We start from the raw sequence: 13,671 nt of genomic DNA on the forward strand, positions 1-13,671 counted from the left end.
AGTCGGTGCTTTGAGCATTCTCTGTGAGACCAGTATTAGTTTCCGCTACACTTCTGCTGGTGCAGTTTATTCCTTGGACCTTCACATTGACGATGAAACACAGAAATGGCATCGGAATTGAATACAAAAGGCACAATGCCACCTTAAGTACAAGAATAGATACTCTTCTTACAGTCAGTGCTTTGAGCATATACTGTGAGACCAGTAATAGTATCCGATACACCACTGCAGGTTCAATGTATTCCTTGGACATACACATTGACGATGAAACACAGAAATCGCATCGGAATTAAATACAAAAGGCACAATGCCGCCTTAAGTACAAGAATAGAGACTCTTTTTTCCGTCGGTGCTTTGAGCATTCCCTGTGAGACCAGTAATAGTATCCGAAACACCACTGCAGACTCAATGTATTCCTTGGACCGTCACATTGACGATGAAACACAGAAATGGCATCGGAATTAAATACAAAAGGCACAATGCCGCCTTAAGTACAAGAATAGAGACTCTTCTTACAGTCAGTGCTTTGTGCATTCCCTGTGAGACCAGTACTAGTTTCCGCTACACCTCTGCAGGTTCAGTTTATTCCTTGGACCTTCACATTGACGATGAAACACAGAAATGGCATCGGAATTAAATACAAAAGGCACAATGCCGCCTTAAGTACAAGAATAGAGACTCTTCTTATAGTCGGTGCTTTGAGTATTTTCTGTGAGACCAGTATTAGTTTTCGCTACACCTCTGCAGGTTCAGTTTATTCCTTGGACCTTCACATTGACGATGAAACACAGAAATGGCATCAGAAATTAAACAAAAAAGGCACAATGCCGCCTTAAGTACAAGAATAGAGACTATTCTTACAGTCGGTGCTTTGAGCATTCCCTGTGAGATCAGTATCAGTTTCCGCTACACCTCTGCAGGTTCAGTTTATTCCTTGGTCCTTCACATTGACGATGAAACACAGAAATGGGATCGGAATTAAATACAAAAGGCACAATGCCGCCTTAAGTACAAGAATAGAGACTCTTCATACAGTCGGTGCTTTGAGCATTCCCTGTGAGACCAGTAATAGTATTCGATACACCACTGCAGGCTCAATGTATTCCTTGGACCTTCACATTGACGATGAAACACAGGAATCGCATCGGAATTAAATACAAAAGGCACAATGCCGCCTTAAGTGCAAGAATAGAGACTCTTCTAACAGTCGGTGCTTTTAACATTCCCTGTGAGACCAGTAATAGTATCCGATACACCACTGCAGGTTCAATGTATTCCTTGGACCTTCACATTGACGGTGAAACACAGAAATGTCATCGGAATTAAATACAAATGGCACAATGCCGCATTTAGTACAAGAATAGAGACTCTTCTTACAGTCGGTGCTTTGAGCATTCCCTGTGAGACCAGTATTAGTTTCCGCTACACCTCTGCAGGTTCAGTTTATTCCTTGGACCTTCACATTGACGATGAAACACAGAAATGGCATCAGAAATTAAACAAAAAAGGCACAATGCCGCCTTAAGTACAAGAATAGAGACTCTTCTTACAGTCGGTGCTTTGACCACTCCCTGTGAGACCAGTATTAGTTTCTGCTACACCTCTATAGGTTCAATGTATTCCTTGGACCTTCACATTGCCGATGAAACACAGAAATGGCATCGGAATTAAATACAAAATGCTCAATGCCAACTTAAATACAAGATTAGAGACTCTTGTTACAGTCGGTGCTTTGAGCATTCCCTGTGAGACCAGTATTAGTTTCCACTACACCTCTGCAGGTTCAGTTTATTCCTTGGACCTTCACATTGACGGTGATACACAGAAATGGCATCGGAAGTAAATACAAAAGGCACAATGCCGCCTTAAGTACAAGAATAGAGACTCTTCTTACAGTCGGTGCTTTGAGCATTCCCTGTGAGACCAGTATTAGTTTCCGCTACACCTCTGCAGGTTCAGTTTATTCCTTGGACCTTCACATTAACGATGAAACACAGAAATGGCATCGGAAGTAAATACAAAAGGCACAATAACGCCTTAAGTACAAGAAAAGAGACTCTTCTTACAGTCGGTGCTTTAAGCATTCCCTGTGAGACCAGTAATAGTATCTGATACACCACTGCAGGTTCAATGTATTCCTTGGACATACACATTGACGATGAAACACAGAAATCGCATCGGAATTAACGACAAAAGGCACAATGCCGCCTTAAGTACAAGAATAGAGTCTCTTCTTACAGTCGGTGCTTTGAGCATTCCCTGTGTGACCAGTAATAGTATCCGATACACCACTGCAGGTTCAATGTATTCCTTGGACCTTCACATTGACGATGAAACACAGAAATGGCATTGGAATTAAATACAAAAGGCACAATGCCGCCTTATGTACAAGAATAGAGACCCTTCTTACAGTCGGTGCTTTGAGCATTCCCTGTGAGACCAGTAATAGTACCCGATACACCACTGCAGGTTCAATGTATTCCTTGGACCTTCACATTGACGATGAAACACAGAAATGGCATCGGAATTAAGTACAAAATACACAATGCCGCCATAAGTACAAGAATAGAGACTCTTCTTACAGTCGGTGATTTGAACATTCCCTGTAAGACCAGTAATAGTATCCGATACACCATTGCAGATTCAATGTATTCCTTGGACCTTCACATTGACGATGAAACACAGAAATGGCATCGGAATTAAATACAAAAGGCACAATGCCGCTTAAGTACAAGAATAGAGACTCTTCTTACAGTCGGTGCTTTGAGCATTCCTTGTGAGACCAGTATCTGTTTCCGCTACACCTCTGCAGGTGCAGTTTATTCTTTGGACCTTCACATTGACGATGAAACACAGAAATGGCATCGGAATTAAATACAAAAGGCACAATGCCGCCTTAAGTACAAGAATAGAGACTCTTCTTACAGTCGGTGCTTTGAGCATTCCCTGTGAGACCAGTATTAGTTTCCGCTACACCTCTGCAGGTTCAGTTTATTCCTTGGACCTTCACATTGACGATGAAACACAGAAATGGCATCGGAATTAAATACAAAGGGCACAATGCCGCCTAAAGTACAAGAATAGAGACTCTTCTTACAGTCGGTGCTTTGACCATTCCCTGTGAGACCAGTATTAGTTTCTGCTACACCTCTGCAGGTTCAATGTATTTCTTGGACCTTCACATTGACGATGAAACACAGAAATGGCATCGGAATTAGATACAAAAGGCACAATGCCAACTTAAGGACAAGAATAGAGACTCTTCTTACAGTCGGTGCTTTGAGCATTCCCTGTGAGACCAGTATTAGTTTCCGCTACACCTCTGCAGGTTCAGTTTATTCATTGGACCTTCACATTGACGATGATACACAGAAATGGCATCGGAATTAAATACAAAAGGCACAATGCCGCCTTAAGTACAAGAATAGAGACTCTTCTTACAGTCGGTGCTTTGAGCATTCCCCGTGAGACCAGTAATAGTATCCGATACACCACTGCAGGTTCAGTGTATTCCTTGGACCTTCACATTGACGATGAAACACAGATATGGCATCGGAATTAAATACAAAAGGCACAATGCCGCCTTAAGTACAAGAATAGAGACTCTTCTTACAGTCGGTGCTTTTTGCATTCCCTGTGAGACCAGTAATTGTATCCGATACCCCACTGCCGGTTCAATGTATTCCTTGGACCTTCACATTGACTATGAAACACAGAAATGGCATCGGAATTAAATACAAAAGGCACAATGCCGCCTTAAGTACAAGAATAGAGACTCTTCTTACAATCGGTGCTTTGAGCATTCCCTGTGAGACCAGTATTAGTTTCCGCTACACCTCTGCAGGTTCAGTTTATTCCTTGGACCTTCACATTGACGATGAAACACGGAAATGGCATCGGAATTAAATACAAAAGGCACAATGCCGCCTTAAGTACAAGAATAGAGACTCTTCGTACAGTCGGTGCTTTGAGCATTCCCTGTGAGACCAGTATTAGTTTCCGCTACACCTCTGCAGGTTCAGTTTATTCCGTGGACCTTCACATTGACGATGAAACACAGAAAAGGCATCGGAATTAAATACAAAAGGCAAAATGCCGCCTTAAGTACAAGAATAGAGACTCTTCTTACAGTCGGTGCTTTGAGTATTCCCTGTGAGACCAGTAATAGTATCCGATCCACCACTGCAGGTTCAATGTATTCCTTGGACATACACTTTGACGATGAAACACAGAAATCGCATCGGAATTAAATACAAAAGGCACAATGCCGCCTTAAGTACAAGAATAGAGTCTCGTCTTACAGTCGGTGCTTTGAGAATTCCCTGTGAGACCAGTAATAGTATCCGATACAACACTGCAGGTTCAATGTATTCCTTGGACATTCACATTGACGATGAAACACAGAAATGGCATCGGAATTAAATACAAAAGGCACAATATCGCCTTAAGTACAAGAATAGAGACTCTTCTTACAGTCGGTGCTTCAAGCATTCCCTGTGTGACCAGTATTAGTTTCCGCTACACCTCTGCAGGTTCAGTTTATTCCTTGGACCTTCACATTGACGATGAAACACAGAAATCGCATCGGAATTAAATACAAAAGGCACAATGCCGCTTTACGTACAAGAATAGAGACTCTTCTTACAGTCGGAGATTTGAGCATTCCCTGTGAGACCAGTAATAGTATCCGAAACACCACTGCAGTTTCATGTATTCCTTGGACCTTCACATTGACGATGAAACACAGAAATGGCTTCGGAATTAAATACAAAAGGCACAATGCCGCCTTAAGTACAAGAATAGAGACTCTTCTTACAGTCGGTGCTTTGAGCATTCCCTGTGAGACCAGTAATTGTATCCGATACACCACTGCAGGTTCAATCTATTCCTTGGACATACACATTGACGATGAAGCACAGAAATGGCATCGGAATTAAATACAAAAAGCACAATGCCGCCTTAAGTACAAGAATAGAGACTCTTCCTACAGTCGGTGCTTTGAACATTCCCTGTAAGACCAGTAATAGTATCCGATACACCACTGCAGGTTCAATGTATACCTTGGACCTTCACATTGACGATGAAACATAGAAATGGCATCGGAATTAAATACAAAAGGCACAATGCCGCCTTCAGTACAAGAATAGAGACACTTCTTACAGTCGGTGTTTTGAGCATTCCCTGTGAGACCAGTAATAGTATCCGATACACTACTGCAGGTTCAATGTATTCCTTGGGCCTCCACATTGACGATGAAACACAGAAATGGCATCGGAATTAAATACAAAAGGCACAATGCCGCCTTAAGTACAAGAACAGAGACTCTTCTTACAGTCGGTGCTTTTTGCATTCCTTGTGAGACCAGTAATTGTATCCGATACACCACTGCCCGTTCAATGTATTCCTTTGTCCTTCACATTGACTATGAAAAACAGATATGGCATCGGAATTAAATACAAAAGGCACAATGCCGCCTTAAGTACAAGAATAGAGACTCTTCTTACAGTCGGTGCTTTGAGCATTCCCTGTGAGACCAGTATTAGTTTCCGCTACACCTCTGCAGGTTCAGTTTATTCCTTGGACCTTCACATTAACGATGAAACACAGAAATGGCATCGGAAGTAAATACAAAAGGCACAATAACGCCTTAAGTACAAGAAAAGAGACTCTTCTTACAGTCGGTGCTTTAAGCATTCCCTGTGAGACCAGTAATAGTATCTGATACACCACTGCAGGTTCAATGTATTCCTTGGACATACACATTGACGATGAAACACAGAAATCGCATCGGAATTAACGTCAAAAGGCACAATGCCGCCTTAAGTACAAGAATAGAGTCTCTTCTTACAGTCGGTGCTTTGAGCATTCCCTGTGTGACCAGTAATAGTATCCGATACACCACTGCAGGTTCAATGTATTCCTTGGACCTTCACATTGACGATGAAACACAGAAATGGCATTGGAATTAAATACAAAAGGCACAATGCCGCCTTATGTACAAGAATAGAGACCCATCTTACAGTCGGTGCTTTGAGCATTCCCTGTGAGACCAGTAATAGTACCCGATACACCACTGCAGGTTCAATGTATTCCTTGGACCTTCACATTGACGATGAAACACAGAAATGGCATCGGAATTAAGTACAAAATGCACAATGCCGCCATAAGTACAAGAATAGAGACTCTTCTTACAGTCGGTGCTTTGAACATTCCCTGTAAGACCAGTAATAGTATCCGATACACCACTGCAGATTCAATGTATTCCTTGGACCTTCACATTGACGATGAAACACAGAAATGGCATCGGAATTAAATACAAAAGGCACAATGCCGCTTAAGTACAAGAATAGAGACTCTTCTTACAGTCGGTGCTTTGAGCATTCCTTGTGAGACCAGTATCTGTTTCCGCTACACCTCTGCAGGTTCAGTTTATTCTTTGGACCTTCACATTGACGATGAAACACAGAAATGGCATCGGAATTAAATACAAAAGGCACAATGCCGCCTTAAGTACAAGAATAGAGACTCTTCTTACAGTCGGTGCTTTGAGCATTCCCTGTGAGACCAGTATTAGTTTCCGCTACACCTCTGCAGGTTCAGTTTATTCCTTGGACCTTCACATTGACGATGAAACACAGAAATGGCATCGGAATTAAATACAAAGGGCACAATGCCGCCTTAAGTACAAGAATAGAGACTCTTCTTACAGTCGGTGCTTTGACCATTCCCTGTGAGACCAGTATTAGTTTCTGCTACACCTCTGCAGGTTCAATGTATTTCTTGGACCTCACATTGACGATGAAACACAGAAATGGCATCGGAATTAGATACAAAAGGCACAATGCCAACTTAAGGACAAGAATAGAGACTCTTCTTACAGTCGGTGCTTTGAGCATTCCCTGTGAGACCAGTATTAGTTTCCGCTACACCTCTGCAGGTTCAGTTTATTCATTGGACCTTCACATTGACGATGATACACAGAAATGGCATCGGAATTAAATACAAAAGGCACAATGCCGCCTTAAGTACAAGAATAGAGACTCTTCTTACAGTCGGTGCTTTGAGCATTCCCCGTGAGACCAGTAATAGTATCCGATACACCACTGCAGGTTCAGTGTATTCCTTGGACCTTCACATTGACTATGAAACACAGAAATGGCATCGGAATTAAATACAAAAGGCACAATGCCGCCTTAAGTACAAGAATAGAGACTCTTCTTACAATCGGTGCTTTGAGCATTCCCTGTGAGACCAGTATTAGTTTCCGCTACACCTCTGCAGGTTCAGTTTATTCCTTGGACCTTCACATTGACGATGAAACACGGAAATGGCATCGGAATTAAATACAAAAGGCACAATGCCGCCTTAAGTACAAGAATAGAGACTCTTCGTACAGTCGGTGCTTTGAGCATTCCCTGTGAGACCAGTATTAGTTTCCGCTACACCTCTGCAGGTTCAGTTTATTCCTTGGACCTTCACATTGACGATGAAACACAGAAAAGGCATCGGAATTAAATACAAAAGGCAAAATGCCGCCTTAAGTACAAGAATAGAGACTCTTCTTACAGTCGGTGCTTTGAGTATTCCCTGTGAGACCAGTAATAGTATCCGATCCACCACTGCAGGTTCAATGTATTCCTTGGACATACACGTTGACGATGAAACACAGAAATCGCATCGGAATTAAATACAAAAGGCACAATGCCGACTTAAGTACAAGAATAGAGTCTCGTCTTACAGTCGGTGCTTTGAGAATTCCCTGCGAGACCAGTAATAGTATCCGATACAACACTGCAGGTTCAATGTATTCCTTGGACATTCACATTGACGATGAAACACAGAAATGGCATCGGAATTAAATACAAAAGGCACAATATCGCCTTAAGTACAAGAATAGAGACTCTTCTTACAGTCGGTGCTTTGAGCATTCCCTGTGTGACCAGTATTAGTTTCCGCTACACCTCTGCAGGTTCAGTTTATTCCTTGGACCTTCACATTGACGATGAAACACAGAAATCGCATCGGAATTAAATACAAAAGGCACAATGCCGCTTTACGTACAAGAATAGAGACTCTTCTTACAGTCGGAGATTTGAGCATTCCCTGTGAGACCAGTAATAGTATCCGATACACCACTGCAGTTTCAATGTATTCCTTGGACCTTCACATTGACGATGAAACACAGAAATGGCTTCGGAATTAAATACAAAAGGCACAATGCCGCCTTAAGTACAAGAATAGAGACTCTTCTTACAGTCGGTGCTTTGAGCATTCCCTGTGAGACCAGTAATTGTATCCGATACACCACTGCAGGTTCAATCTATTCCTTGGACATACACATTGACGATGAAGCACAGAAATGGCATCGGAATTAAATACAAAAGGCACAATGCCGCCTTAAGTACAAGAATAGAGACTCTTCCTACAGTCGGTGCTTTGAACATTCCCTGTAAGACCAGTAATAGTATCCGATACACCACTGCAGGTTCAATGTATACCTTGGACCTTCACATTGACGATGAAACATAGAAATGGCATCGGAATTAAATGCAAAAGGCACAATGCCGCCTTAAGTACAAGAATAGAGACACTTCTTACAGTCGGTGCTTTGAGCATTCCCTGTGAGACCAGTAATAGTATCCGATACACCACTGCAGGTTCAATGTATTCCTTGGGCCTCCACATTGACGATGAAACACAGAAATGGCATCGGAATTAAATACAAAAGGCACAATGCCGCCTTAAGTACAAGAACAGAGACTCTTCTTACAGTCGGTGCTTTTTGCATTCCTTGTGAGACCAGTAATTGTATCCGATACACCACTGCCCGTTCAATGTATTCCTTTGACCTTCACATTGACTATGAAAAACAGATATGGCATCGGAATTAAATACAAAAGGCACAATGCCGCCTTAAGTACAAGAATAGAGACTCTTCTTACAATCGGTGCTTTGAGCATTCCCTGTGAGACCAGTATTAGTTTCCGCTACACCTCTGCAGGTTCAGTTTATTTCTTGAACCTTCACATTGACGATGAAACACGGAAATGGCATCGGAATTAAATACAAAAGGCACAATGCCGCCTTAAGTACAAGAATAGAGACTCTTCTTACAGTCGGTGCTTTGAGCATTCCCTGTGAGACCAGTATTAGTTTCCGCTACACCTCTGCAGGTTCAGTTTATTCCTTGGACCTTCACATTGACGATGAAACACAGAAATGGCATCGGAATTAAATACAAAAGGCAAAATGCCGCCTTAAGTACAAGAATAGAGACTCTTCTTACAGTCGGTGCTTTGAGTATTCCCTGTGAGACCAGTAATAGTATCCGATACACCACTGCAGGTTCAATGTATACCTTGGACCTTCACATTGACGATGAAACATAGAAATGGCATCGGAATTAAATGCAAAAGGCACAATGCCGCCTTAAGTACAAGAATAGAGACACTTCTTACAGTCGGTGCTTTGAGCATTCCCTGTGAGACCAGTAATAGTATCCGATACACCACTGCAGGTTCAATGTATTCCTTGGGCCTCCACATTGACGATGAAACACAGAAATGGCATCGGAATTAAATACAAAAGGCACAATGCCGCCTTAAGTACAAGAACAGAGACTCTTCTTACAGTCGGTGCTTTTTGCATTCCTTGTGAGACCAGTAATTGTATCCGATACACCACTGCCCGTTCAATGTATTCCTTTGACCTTCACATTGACTATGAAAAACAGATATGGCATCGGAATTAAATACAAAAGGCACAATGCCGCCTTAAGTACAAGAATAGAGACTCTTCTTACAATCGGTGCTTTGAGCATTCCCTGTGAGACCAGTATTAGTTTCCGCTACACCTCTGCAGGTTCAGTTTATTTCTTGAACCTTCACATTGACGATGAAACACGGAAATGGCATCGGAATTAAATACAAAAGGCACAATGCCGCCTTAAGTACAAGAATAGAGACTCTTCTTACAGTCGGTGCTTTGAGCATTCCCTGTGAGACCAGTATTAGTTTCCGCTACACCTCTGCAGGTTCAGTTTATTCCTTGGACCTTCACATTGACGATGAAACACAGAAATGGCATCGGAATTAAATACAAAAGGCAAAATGCCGCCTTAAGTACAAGAATAGAGACTCTTCTTACAGTCGGTGCTTTGAGTATTCCCTGTGAGACCAGTAATAGTATCCGATACACCACTGCAGGTTCAATGTATTCCTTGGACATACACATTGACGATGAAACACAGAAATCGCATCGGAATTAAATACAAAAGGCACAGTGCCGCCTTAAGTACAAGAATAGAGTCTCTTCTTACAGTCGGTGCTTTGAGCATTCCCTGTGAGACCAGTAATAGTATCCGATACAACACTGCAGGTTCAATGTATTCCTTGGACCTTCACATTGACGATGAAACACAGAAATGGCAACGGAATTAAATACAAAAGGCACAATGCCGCCTTAAGTACAAGAATATAGACTCTTCTTACAGTCGGTGCTTTAAGCATTCCCTGTGAGACCAGTATTAGTTTCCGCTACACCTCTGCAGGTTCAGTTTATTCCTTGGACCCTCACATTCACGATGAAACACAGAAATGGCATCGGAATTATATACAAAAGGCATAAAGCCGCCTTAAGTACGAGAATAGAGACTCTTCCTACAGTCGGTGCTTTGAGCATTCCCTGTGAGACCAGTAGTAGTATCCGATACACCACTGCAGGTTCAATGTATTCCTTGGACCTTCACATTGACTATGAAACACAGAAATGGCATCGGAATTAAATACAAAAGGCACAATGCCGCCTTAAGTACAAGAATAGAGACTCTTCTTGCAATCGGTGCTTTGAGCATTCCCTGTGAGACCGGTATTAGTTTCCGCTACACCTCTGCAGGTTCAGTTTATTCCTTGGACCTTCACATTGACGATGAAACACGGAAATGGCATCGGAATTAAATACAAAAGGCACAATGCCGCCTTAAGTACAAGAATAGAGACTCTTCTTACAGTCGATGTTTTGAGCATTCACTGTGAGACCAGTAATAGTATCCGATACAACACTGCAGGTTCAATGTATTCCTTGGACATTCACATTGACGATGAAACACAGAAATGGCATCGGAATTAAATACAAAAGGCACAATATCGCCTTAAGTACAAGATTAGAGGCTCTTCTTACAGTCGGTGATTTGAGCATTCCCTGTGTGACCAGTATTAGTTTCCGCTACACCTCTGCAGGTTCAGTTTATTCCTTGGACCTTCACATTGACGATGAAACACAGAAATCGCATCGGAATTAAATACAAAAGGCACTATGCCGCTTTAAGTACAAGAATAGAGACTCTTCTTACAGTCGGAGATTTGAGCATTCCCTGTGAGACCAGTAATAGTATCCGACACACCACTGCAGGTTCAATGTATTCCTTGGACCTTCACATTGACGATGAATTACAGAAATGGCATCGGAATTAAATACAAAAGGCACAATGCCGCCATAAGTACAAGAATAGAGACTCTTCTTACAGTCGGTGCTTTGAGCATTCCCTGTGAGACCAGTAATAGTATCCGATACACCACTGCAGGTTCAATGTATTCCTTGGACCTTCACATTGACGATGAAACACAGAAATGGCATCGGAATTAAATATAAAAGGCACAATGCCGCCTTAAGTACAAGAATAGAGACTCTTCTTACAGTCGGTGCTTTGAGCATTCCCTGTGAGACCAGTAATAGTATCCGATACACCGCTGCAGGTTCAATGTATTCCTTGGACCTTCACATTGACGATGAAACACAGAAATGGCATCGGAATTAAATACAAATGGCACAATGCCGCCTTAAGTACAAGAATAGAGACTCTTCTTACAGTCGGTGCTTTGAGCATTGCCATTGAGACCAGTATTAGTTTCCGCTACACCTCTGCAGGTTCCCTTTATTCCTTGGACCTTCACATTGACGATGAAACACAGAAATGGCAACGGAATTAAATACAAAAGGCACAATGCCGCCTTAAGTACAAGAATATAGACTCTTCTTACAGTCGGTGCTTTAAGCATTCCCTGTGAGACCAGTATTAGTTTCCGCTACACCTCTGCAGGTTCAGTTTATTCCTTGGACCCTCACATTGACGATGAAACACAGAAATGGCATCGGAATTATATACAAAAGGCACAAAGCCGCCTTAAGTACGAGAATAGAGACTCTTCCTACAATCGGTGCTTTGAGCATTCCCTGTGAGACCAGTAGTAGTATCCGATACACCACTGCAGGTTCAATGTACTCCTTGGACACACTCATTGACGATGAAACACAGAAATCGCATCGGAATTAAATACAAAATGCACAATGCCGCCTTAAGTACAAGAATGGAGACTCTTCTTACAGTCGGTGCTTTGAACATTCCCTGTGAGAACAGTAATATTATCCGATACACCACTGCAGGTTCAATGTATTCCTTGGACCTTCACATTGACGATGAAACACAGCAATGGCATCGGAATTAAATACAAAAGGCACAATGCCGCCTTAAGTACAAGAATAGAGACCCTTCTTACAGTCGGTGCTTTGAGCATTCCCTGTGAGACCAGTATTAGTTTCCGCTACACCTCTGCAGGTTCTGTTTATTCCTTGGACCTTCACATTGACGATGAAACACAGAAATGGCACCGGAATTAAATACAAAAGGCACAATGCCGCCTTAAGTACAAGAATAGAGACTCTTCTTACTGTCGGTGCTTTGAGCATTCCCTGTTAGACCAGTAATAGTATCCGATACACCACTGCAGATTCAATGTATTCCTTGGACCTTCACAATGACGATGAAACACAGGAAGCGCATCGGAATTAAATACAAAAGGCACAATGCCGCCTTAAGTACAAGAATAGAGACTCTTCTTACAGTCGGTGCTTTGAACATTCCCTGTGAGACCAGTAATAGTATCCGATACACCACTGCAGGTTCAGTTTATTCCTTGGACCCTCACATTGACGATGAAACACAGAAATGGCATCGGAATTAAATACAAAAGGCACAATGCCGCCTTAAGTACAAGAATAGAGACTCTTCTTACCGTCGGTGCTTTGAGCATTCCCTGTGAGACCAGTATTAGTTTCCGCTACACCTCTGCAGGTTCAGTTTATTCCTTGGACCTTCACATTTACGATGAGTCACAGAAATGGCATCGGAATTAAATACAAAAGGCACAATGCCGCCTTAAGTACAAGAATAGAGACTCTTCTTACAGTCGGTGCTTTGAGCATTCCCTGTGAGACCAGTATTAGTTTCCGCTACACCTCTCCAGGTTCAGTTTATTCCTTGGACCTTCACATTGACGATGAAACACAGAAATGGCATCGGAATTAAATACAAAAGGCACAATGCCGCCTTAAGTACAAGAATAGAGACTCTTCTTACAGTCAGTGCTTTGAGCATTCCCTGTGAGACCTGTAATAGTATCCGATACACCACTGCAGGTTCAGTTTATTCCTTGGACCTTCACATTGACGATGAAACACAGAAATGGCATCGGAATTAAATACAAAAGGCACAATATCGCTTTAAGTACAAGAATAGAGACTCTTCTTACAGTCGGTGCTTTGAGCATTCCCTGTGAGACCAGTATTAGTTTCCGCTACACCTCTGCAGGTTCAGTTTATTCCTTGGACCTTCAC

The sequence above is a fragment of the Schistocerca americana genome, chromosome 5 (genome assembly GCF_021461395.2).
Source record: "Schistocerca americana isolate TAMUIC-IGC-003095 chromosome 5, iqSchAmer2.1, whole genome shotgun sequence".
In the NCBI taxonomy this organism is placed as follows: Eukaryota; Metazoa; Arthropoda; class Insecta; order Orthoptera; family Acrididae; genus Schistocerca; species Schistocerca americana.